Source organism: Mastomys coucha, unplaced genomic scaffold, assembly GCF_008632895.1.
Source record: "Mastomys coucha isolate ucsf_1 unplaced genomic scaffold, UCSF_Mcou_1 pScaffold1, whole genome shotgun sequence".
In the NCBI taxonomy this organism is placed as follows: domain Eukaryota; kingdom Metazoa; phylum Chordata; class Mammalia; order Rodentia; family Muridae; genus Mastomys; species Mastomys coucha.
The window spans coordinates 40,026,818-40,037,921 of record NW_022196891.1 but is presented as its reverse complement, the minus strand read 5'-3'; the positions used below and the strand labels follow the sequence as shown (position 1 = coordinate 40,037,921).

General features: G+C 34.5%; 1 long non-coding RNA gene across 1 annotated transcript in view; it reads left to right on the top strand.

Moving 5' to 3' along the window:
• The first annotated feature begins 1,361 nt into the window (after positions 1-1,361).
• The window catches only part of LOC116070415, a 196,171-nt gene continuing 186,428 nt past the window's right edge, over positions 1,362-11,104 (top strand). The window contains exons 1-2 of the long non-coding RNA XR_004110380.1: positions 1,362-1,409; positions 4,264-4,428. This is a non-coding gene — a long non-coding RNA (uncharacterized LOC116070415). The remainder of the gene's footprint in view (positions 1,410-4,263; positions 4,429-11,104) is intronic.

Sequence of the window (11,104 nt, the reverse complement as noted above, 5' to 3'; positions counted from 1 at the left end):
CAGCAGAGTTATTGCTAAGGTTCAGGCTTTCTCAGCCCTTGGCTGTATATGGTCTTGAGAACATATTCTTCACAAATACTTTTGTTAGCAGCCACTTTCAAGATAACTTTGTCTATTAGCTTCTTGGGGTTCCTTAGAGACGTAAGAATCAAGTTTGCAGTTAGACTCAAAGGGAAAAACTGTAAAACACATTATACTAGCTTTTGTCTTTTTGTGAATGCAGCATATCTTAGCCTGTTATCCATTCTGCTTTGACTGCATGATTCCATTGCATTCTGTGAAGTGTACCTGCTTCTCTGGTAGTCTGAACTGAATTAACTAATCATTAATGGCTCTTATTGTTAAAGAAATTTCAATTTAAATTGGTGGGGATTAAGAAGATTAGCCTTTTCTCTAAATAAAAAGAAATGCCAACACAACTATAATTACCTATTACAGTGAGAGTATTTGTGAAGCTCCTAGCTTAGTTTTTCAAATGAAGAAAAGTTCCATTTTCCAAATGGCATTTTGGAATCTGTACTATTAAATTTCATATGTGCCAATGTAATCTGGAACACAAAGGGATTTAGGAAGAATATATCATAGACAGATAGGTTTAGATCTATGTCAGAGCTAATATCATTATTTTCTGATTTTATATTCTAAAAAGCAACATTTTTGAGAATTTATGTCAAATGTACAGAAAAATGATAGCTGTCACCTTGGGTTATTTCACAAGTAAAAGAAGGCTGAGTAGTTGGCTAAACCAACTGATAGAACATTGTGTTCAGGCAGAAATTTAGAAGATTATGCCCAAGTCCAGCTCCTAGGTGGGGTATGAAATTCATCTTGACAAAGGCGTGACTCAGCTGAGATGAGGAATCAGTTAACTTAGAGAACAGAAGGGAAAGAGAGGGGAGGGAGAGAGGAAAGGGAAAGGGAGATCCTGCAATTCTGCACTTGGAAAGTAGTTTGGACTGTGATTGCAGATAGCAGGAGCGCAAAGGTGCTTTTGAGGCACTTACATGAGGTGGGAATTAAATAATAGGCAAAAGAATTGAGTTCAATCAGGGCCATTGAAGCTACTTTCCTTCCCTTCAGTCACAAACAGTACCTGTCATTTTATATTATTCATTCCCTTTAATTTTTTTCTTATGTCCTGATGTTACATTCTTTTACTTCCTCTTCTTTTTTGTAAATGGAAGATAATTTATTTCAGATTTAGTTTATTATTTTTGGCTTTCCTTTTAAAGTATGGCTCTAAAATGTATTTTTTTTTCTTTGAGCCTTGGAGAGACTAGCTTCTGATGTGTATCCTCCAATGGGCTTTACTGACTCTGTCCACTTTTTTACTTTCTCAGACCTGACAACTCAGTGTGGATACTTGCTGTCAAGGAAAAACAAAGAATGGGAGACGTCTGAGAAACTGGGTTGGTGTGATTATATTTACAAGAGATCATGATAGGATATTTAATTTGGAAACGTTTACCATGTTAGTAAACTTGGTTTGTTGTAGAAACTTGCTACAGTTGGGTGGGATGGAGTTAGAATAGAGGAACCCAGGGCAGGGAGGAGAGCAGGGAGACAGGGAGGATAGAAATAAGGGGGTAGGGGGTGGGCAAGGAGACCACAGATGTAATGATGGAACCAATGTTGTTCTTGGCAATTTGTGTATTTCTAATCGACTGAGTAGATGCTAAAAAGATTCCTACTGAACTACAACACAAAATATGGAAAGAAATATAGTATTAAGCTACTAAAACAACATAGAAGTGGTTGAATTTTTGGTGCTTTAACCCAAATTTATAATACGGATTTTGGTGTTGAAGTGGTGATAGACAATCTCCTGAATAACACTAAGAGAGTTAATAGTGGACTTAAATCAGAGTGTGTGTGTCAGGCACCATTCTAGTTGTCTGACATACAAGCAGTAGCTACTCATGAAGAAGGTTGTCTTTCTCACCAACTTGAATCAGTGATGCGCATCAAGGAGCTGACGCTTAAGCCCATTCTGGTGTTCCCACTTTCTTTACTGCTACACTATTTGCAAGAAGAGTAGAATAAAAAAGAAAAAAAATGTATTCTGCTCTGTCTGCAGTGAGACTATCATTTGTTAGTGAATGAGGAAGAGACCACACATGAACATCAAAGGGAAACAGGAGAGAGAAAGAAAGAAATCACAGTAGTTTTTTAGAAATAAGTAAAAGAGGGTATTTCAAGGAAGAGGTAATAATCAATAAACAAGTTCTTTGCTCTTTGTGGCTTTCTCCAGACACTGAACTGTCACCATGAATCACTTCTCCCAGTTCTGTATTTAATACTTGACTCTATTGTATACTATCATGGCTCATCATTAGGCAGTAACAATGTTGTAGCCTGTCGTTTTTATTGTGGATCTCCTCATGATCATCACAATAAACCTATGCAGAATAACACATTGTATCAGAGAATAATAATATAGATTCATTTGTTCTGAGGAAATAAATTATAGAAAAAAATTATAATAAACAATATGCTGCCAGTGAAATGGTTCAGCAGGTAAAGGCCCTTGTTACCAAACCTGAGGGGCTGAGTTTGATCTCTACAATCTGTATGGAGGAAGAAAAGAGTCTTGAAAATTGTTCTCTGACTTACACATGTTAACACATGTGCATCCATATCCATAAACAGAAAAAATAAATATGTTAATATAATGAGAATAATTCCTTTTCAATGTTTGAAACAGATCTGTATTTTATGAAACAGGATGTTCCCATATAAATGAAGCCAATGTGTATATGCATTCTTCATGCGTGTGTGATATACATGTGTATATATGTTTGCATGTGGTCATATGTATGCCTGTGTGTAGAGGTCAGAGGTTGACATAGAGTGTCTGTCTCAGTTTTTCTTCACTTTACTTTTGAGATATGGTCTTTCACTTGAACTGGAGTTCTCCATCTCTAATGTCTAATGCAAAGTCAAACTCCCATACCTGTTTTTTTTTACATTGTTACTGGAGATTATCTTGTTGTGCAGGAAGGACTTGACCAACTGAGTCACCTTTCTGGCCTGCAAATATTTTGTAAAGCTGTATGACATTCTTAAAAATGTTTTGGATTTATAATTAATAAGATTTAGAAATTATTTCTTTTATATATATATGTGTGTGTGTGTGTGTGTGTGTGTGTGTGTGTGTAAAAGCTTGTTACTATAATGTATACAAGCCTATAAAATTTTACTACATAAAACATGTTGAAATATCTTTTGTTTTTGCCTTAGGCTTTAGAGAGCTTTTATATTTAAATGTCATATATATATATATATATATATATATATATATATATATAAAATTTCAGGTAATCAACCAACATACAAGATGTTTTAATTACTTTAGTAAATGAGGAGACTGCAAATAAAATTGACATGTCTAGGAAAAGCTGAAACTTGAAAGATTCAAGAAAGCTCCTTTCTGGGCTTAGAGATGCAGTCAACTACTGCTGTGGAGAGGAATTGCCTGACCTGTGAAGCTGCTGTCAAGTGTACAGAGAGCTCCAGGGTTTCAATGTTCATGAGTTACCATTGTGTTGGGGTGAGGTTTGAATTATGCAGTTCTTTGAGTAATTCTGACTCTTTTACTTAACTCCATCACCATATTCCTGTTACTGACTTCACCAAGGTAGACTGTTGTGTAGTCATTACTTTGGTCTTTTGTGGGTTTTATTTCTGGAGTGAGTAGAGATGTACTGTATTTTCTGTTTCAGGAAAAAGTCCCACACACAGTGGATACTTAGGTTGTTCTTAACTTCCATTTACCCCCTTCACATACATGCACCTGCACAATGATTTGCACAAACATGAATATAACACACAGAACTTTCTCATATGTACAAATAAAAAGAAAGATAAGACACATGCTTTTAGATCAGAAAATGAAAATATATAATAGAACCTAAAATGAAAAATGGTAAGACAGTCCAGAAGCATTAAAGTATCATGTAGTACTGCCTTTAGATGCACTTTTTCCTTATATATCCTTTACTCTAAGTTTGCATTCTAGAATTCACTTTTGTTTTCTTGCAGCACTGAGTATTAAACCTCAGGGCTTTCTTATGTTGGGTTAGTGTTTCCAGAATTTACTTTCAATAAGCATATATATATATATATGTATATACATGCATATGTAAATATATTCAGTCCAGCAAGCATAAATGTTTATTTTTAGCAGTTGTTTTCGTATATCCTTTTACTTTCTCTCTCTCTCATATGACTTTATTCTTCTGGATTTGCACATGTTTGAGACAGCCATTGACATTCTTCTTGTGGGAAAGTGTGAAGAATGAGAGGAAGATTTGGCAGTTGTGTCTGGTGACAGAATTCATCACGCAGATGGTTCCTACAGCAGATCCTGAAAGAGCAGAATATTGGAAACAATAAACTGAATGTCTTAGACCATCTTTGTTAAATAAGGTAAAGGTAAAAGTTTGAGTCATCTGAAACATAAGCACAAATACCTTAGAGAAAATAAACTACAAAGCCCAACTGGCCAACTTTGGTAGCCAGGTTGGTTGGGAGGAGCATAGACTGAATTGTGGCCTGAGGATATGTTGGTTCTGTGACAACGAGCATTGGCCATACACACAGACTTATCATTTGTGAGCAATAAGATAAGGAAACATAAATCTAGTTCCATCCCTCAGTATGGTGGTCTTAAAGCTCAATGGATACGTTATGCTTCTGTTTATTTCTGATTCCTAATATGTAACCAAGTGATGGGAATAATTGTTAAACTGGTTATCAGAACATCCTACTTAAGTAAAATGGCAATTTAATGATAACAAATCAGTGCATGAAAAATAGAGCTGTAATTTTCAGAGAAAAATAATTAAAATTGAATCAAACTAGAATTTCAGAAAAATGTTAGTTAATATTTTAGTATAAATTTATTCTATATATTGTTTCTTGAATTTTATCTGACAAATATAATACTGGATTTCTTAACACCATTGATAATACTGAATTCCTTAGCACCATTGTGTATGTGTGTGTGTGTGTGTATGTGTGTGTGTGTATGTGTATACTCATACACTTTGACTCAATTTAGTGTCCAGTTTGTTTGCATTCTTTCTTTTTTTGTGTTTTGTTTTTTGTTTCTTTTGTTTTTGCTTTTGTTTTCGAGAGAGGGTTTCTCTGTATAGCCCTGGCTGTCCTGGAACTCACTCTACACCAGGCTGGCCTTGAACTCAGAAATCTTCCTGCCTCTGCCTTCCAAGTGCTGGGATTAAAAGCATGTGCCACCACTGCCTGGCTGTTTGCTTTCTTAATTAAAACCATTCAGTAGTTTGATTGGAGACAAAATGTGCAATTTAATTGTTGTCAACAGAAATTCCATTGAAACTGTTTTCTATCTTTTTCTTCCAAATATCAGATATAATAACACTTTGAAGCTGTGCCAAGGAAAATGATAAAATCCCCAGTTTCGAGAACAGTGTAAATTGACATCTCATTGCAGCTTTCCTGGAGTCTGAGGGCTCACACTGAATGTGAAAGCTGAAACTCAGTCCATTACCCTCCTTGAGCTGACAAAAGCAGAGATCTCTAGCTGTTGTTACCACTCCTTTCTCTCTGCCTTTATTTATTTTTCCCTTCTCAAAACTAAGCACCCACTGCCATTATTTTTACCATTTATCTTGAAAGCAGAAATGAATAAGGACATATTTTTTCTATACCTGAAATGAACATAGGATTTTTTCTGTAGGACGAAGAAATACGTAATTACTTCCTGCAGACTCCACTGATATTTGAAACTTTAGCTTTAGAAAGTTAGCTTTTATATTCTTGTTTACATTTCAAATTTTTAGTTATAGAAGAAAGCTTGAATACATATAGGTAACAATGATGGATAAAAAAATATGTGAATGACAGAAAATGATGCATCAGTTCTTATTAATAAGCTTTCTATATCTGGTCATATCCCCAAAGGAGCTATCTTAAGTAACAGGTTCACACACAAAGACAGAATGCACATGAGATGCACTCCTTAGTTTTATGTTTCTCTCTTTAATATTATTAGGCAGTTCATGTGTGATATTTTCTGTGGTAATGCTTGTTTAATTTAGAATTGTATTTGTTCATAAGACTTTAACCTCATTTTCATTACAAGGTAGCAATTCAACACCTTTTCTTTCTACTAGGAAGTATTAGATCGTATGTTATTAACCCAATATCATGCCTATGTCTTGCTGTTATAATTGTTAGTAAATATTTATTTAGCTCTTGAATTTCTGTATTATACTGCTTTAATTTTGCATGAAATCAAGAGTGTGACAGCATAATTTTGAGTTGTATTATTCCACTAAGATTATAAATGTGTGAATTTACCACAGAATCAAACCAAATTAGAAAACCTCACTGAGTTGACATTTTGTGGTTATAGGTGTGGTTTAATGATATCACATAGGTTGGCATTTAAAAATAATACCCGGTTCTAATGAACTTTTCAGTTTTAAACAAAAGGCTTACTTTAAAAACAATTATTACTACTTGAAATATGCTTTTATTCATTAGATTTTTCTAATATAACTCACTTTTTCAATTTGATATTATATTCTTTTATTGACCATTAATAAGAGTAAAAATGAGAAGAGGGTGGCTTAATGATACTATATAGAGGAAGAAATGATTCATGAAGATAAAATTCTGTCAAAAACCTTCCTTTGCGTGTCTTGGTACATGAGTGATGTTTTTGTTTATATGCCTGGAGACAAGCTACTTGACCCTGGTTATGTATGAAGTATTAGTGACCTTTTTTGGCAAGAAGTTTGAATGTTGGTATAGGAAGCTTTAGAATCAGAAAACTTAGTGGTTGTCTTTGCAGTGGACCAGACAGACAATAAACACAGAGTAAGAGTGGACCAAGAACATGCATGTAGATATAGAAGTCATTTTAATATAGAAGAGATTTTATATAACAGAATATAAACTAGTTTAAATGTGTAAAACGATAAGGAAATGGAGTGATATTATTGTATTTTTGACTATTAGATTTCCTTTAAAATTTTACTTAGAATATACTTACATTGCTTTCCGCTTCCCTCTCTTCTTTGATTTCTCCCACGTCCCTCATCATTTCTGGCTTCTTCAAGTCATGCCTCTTTTTCTTTGTTATGTTGAACCTGTCATATCCCATGGATAACTATATAAGTACCATCTTTTGAGTTTGGTTAGTTTGTTTGTCTGTACATGTATTTTAGGACTGATTGCGTGATATAGGGGCTCATGTGTAGGGAAGACTAATAAATTGTTCCTATCTCTGGTGTTCTTAATTGTCTGTTGTTCTTCATCTAGGGATGGTCCTATCAAACTTCCCCCATCCACAATGGCATGTGACTTGGTATTGTCTATTGCTCAAATCTTATTAAAACAGATATATTGTTAAGATTTCCCCTGATGCATCTTCCTTGCCATACCTCAAAGAAACCATCTATGGTGGAATTCCTTGTCTTAGAATATTTCCTGGTTCTTAGAATATTTACTTTCTGCAACAAGGGGTTTCTTTGCTGAGGGAGAAATATACTCTTAACTGTAGGTATAAGGCTAAGATTTGTAGGAGTTACATTGGGCAATATATGTTTTCTTCTAAGGTAGATGACCTCATAAGTCAAGGGTGGTTGGTTATGTTTATATTATCAACCACAATTTCTCTCTTGTTGAGCAGACCTTATGTTCAATTACATAGCTAATGGCTACTACCAAGATATAAGTGCTACTACTAAACTAAAGGATAGATTACCCCGATGACCATTATTTTAATTTCTAGCCACAATGCCTGAGTATTATTACCGATTACCCCCCCCCCCCGACAATTTGCATAGAGCCTTCCAATACTGGGAAAACTGAGTCTTCAGGTCAGATCCAGCTCCAAGTTCTCTGTACAAAATTTATGGTATCTCCAGCTTTGGGGATTTATTTTTAACTTCTGGAAGCAAGTAAGAATAAACAAAACAAAAATAACCTTAAATTGTTCTGGGGGCCTCTGGGACTTCTCTGACCAACAACTCAAAAGGAAGTTTCTCATGCCTAGTACTGGAGTTTTTGGTTAGTCTGTTGCTTTTAGAGGGGGGTGTTATCATTTTAAATGGCACAACACTTTGTGTGTGTGTAAATTTATATGTATTATATGAAGTTTTAGGTATATAAAATAATATTACTCTATGGCAAATAATATTACTCTATGGCAATTTTAAAAGTTTTTAGTTTTTATTCTTTCTTTCTTCCTCTCCTTCTGTATTTTCCCCTGTCCATAACTCCACAATTAAAGCACTCCTTTAATTTTTATATAAAGACTGTGGCAACAATTCAGGTCTGAGTAGATTCATGTTTTAGAGTTGGAAGAGATATATTTCATTCTAAAAATATAAACTGAAATGAAATAATTACAGGAATAATTTTATTATGGTTATCTAAATTATCATGTTTCATACTTTGTATACGAGTTTCATTTTCAATTATATACCTTACCAATGCTACTCAAGAAAAAGAAGTTGAAAAGAAAAAACATGATAGGAAAGGATACCTGGATGGAGCTCTCTTTATTTCCTATCTTTCCGCTTTCATTTCTTAATTCCTTTCTGCTTCAGAAGTATTCTGAAGAATTATTTTATTCTTCATTTTGTGCTCCTATTTGACAAAAACGTAGTTTTGTCAATCTCCATGTGATGAATTATGTAGCACTCATACTGCTTAGAAATACATTATTATAAAGGAACCATTTGGAGCCAGAGAAATGTCATAACAGTTAAGAAATGTACTACTCTTGCAGAGAACCTGAGTATAGTTTCCAATAATAATAGAAGGCAGCTTACAACCAACTGTGACTCCAGCTTTAGAGAACCTAACACCCCTGTATGGTTTCTGAGGAGCATTGTACAATCCCCTCATATATTCATAATTGAAAATAAATTTTATAGGAACCATTTGAGTTAATCATGGGAAGGCATACACCATAAAACTATAGAGTAAGTATTTTTTTTCATGAGAATATTATATGTTTGTTTCCAAGAATTAGATGGCTGGTTTGGGTCTGATAATGTGTTATGGGCTTCGTGAAGTATGAGAGAGAGTATATATTTAATAGTGGCCCTGTACTGAAGGCCAAATGGTCCTAGCTCCTGTAAATTCTTTTCACTCTATGTAGCCATGTGTGGAGGGCTCACTTATGACCTTAAATTACACTCAATCAAAGACAAGACAATTAGGTATCAAATATAATCATTTCTCAGAAAATATCTGGTACATTTGTACCATGAAAGGCAAGCTACACATGTGGCAACGATTAGTTGAAATTCTGAAAGTCAGAAATGTAGCACAGGGTAGAGATATATATAAGTGTAATGCAAATTTTTATGATACTAGAAGGAAGGTTGGTAAAGCTTATATCTTGCTAGGAAATCTGTCAAAAATGAAAACTTCTAAATGTATTACAAGCTGATTAGGTAAGAACAAATATAACAGGCATTTAATGAAACTGATTTAAGTGAGTAAATAATTCTTTCAGATAATATCATTACAAAAGGAAGGCATGTGGAGCTTTAGTGCATTGGTAATGCATCCTATTTTTATGAAGAATGATGCTGAGAAAAGATTGAATCCCAACTGAAAAGAGATTTCAAAGAATCTGTAACACTGCAGATTTTTAAAGATTTTCTACTAACCAAATAGGAGACTTAGCACAAGCATGCCTGTATCTAGAGATGTTATATGAAGAGTCAAAGAATATAATTATATTGGACTGGTAGATTACATCAGTTGGATTTCTTGTAGAGATAGTACCCTATATTGTAGGCTTAAAACAGTCAGAAGAATCATGGTGCTCTCTGTGGGTTTGTTTAAGGAACTAAAAATGAACTTGATAAACAGCTTTTCAGTTTTGATGGGCTAGCAATAAATAAAAGTCAGTCCAGATTTTTTTTGTTTTTATTGAATGAAGCACGTACACATTCCATAGGAGATGTTAAAGCATGGACTTATTAAAGATAATCTTCCTACCTTCCTTCCTTTCTTTCTTTCTTTCTTTCTTTCCTTTCTTTCTTTCTTTCTTTCTTTCTTTCTTTCTTTCTTTCTTTCTTTCCTTCCTTCCTTCCTTCCTTCCATAGAAGATGTTAAAGCATGGACTTATTAAAAGTAATCTTTCTTTCTTTCTTTCTTTCTTTCTTTCTTTCTTTCTTTCTTTCCCTCCTTCCTTCCTTCCTCCCTTCCTCCCTCCCTTCCTTCCTTCCTTCCTTCCTTCCATAGGAGATGTTAAAACATGGACTTATTAAAGATAATCTTCCTTCCTTTCTTTCTTTCTTTCTTTCTTTCTTTCCTTCCTTCCTTCCTTCCTTCCTTCCTTCCTTCTTTCTTTCTTTCTAAGTCATGGATCTTGTTGAAAATGATATTCTGAATTAAAATAATATATTTCCCTCACCTTGAAATCCTTACTAAAATAACCAATCTGATATTACAGGAAGGAACTCTGTCATAGCTTGACACTAATGTAGGGCACCATCATTAGGGAATTCTTTGATATGGAGATCAAGGGGTCCTGTGATGAGGGACAGATGCCTAATTTAGCATATATAAAAGAAGCTTCTCTTTAGGCAGCACACAAGAGTAAACCTGGATGGGTAGGCAACTGGGCAAATGAGTGCAGGTGGGCAGAGGTCAAAGGACATATAACAGGGTAATTATCCTTCCTGCTAAGAAGTGTGCTCATGCAATAATTGCTAAGCTTACAGACAGAGCCAAACTGCCTGAGTAAAGAGTCAAGCTAGGTCAGCCTAAATTAGCTGAGCTGAAATGATTTTAGCTCCCCTCCTTGCCACTCTTGTAACTTCAGATAGGTAAGTTTAAATGCTGCTATCATGGCCTGGAGTCTTTGATAAGAGACTATATTCATAGAAAAAAATACTTTTGTGTGTAAAAGAGATAATAATGATAATAATAATAATGATATCAGCACTCATAAACCATCAAGTAGGCAGTAAGAAACTACAGTATGTGGAAATACTGATCACTTCAAAATACTGAAAAGCTTTAAGCAATCCAGAGACTGCTCCACCTGGGAATCCTTCCCATATTCAATCATCAAATCCAGACACTATTGTGA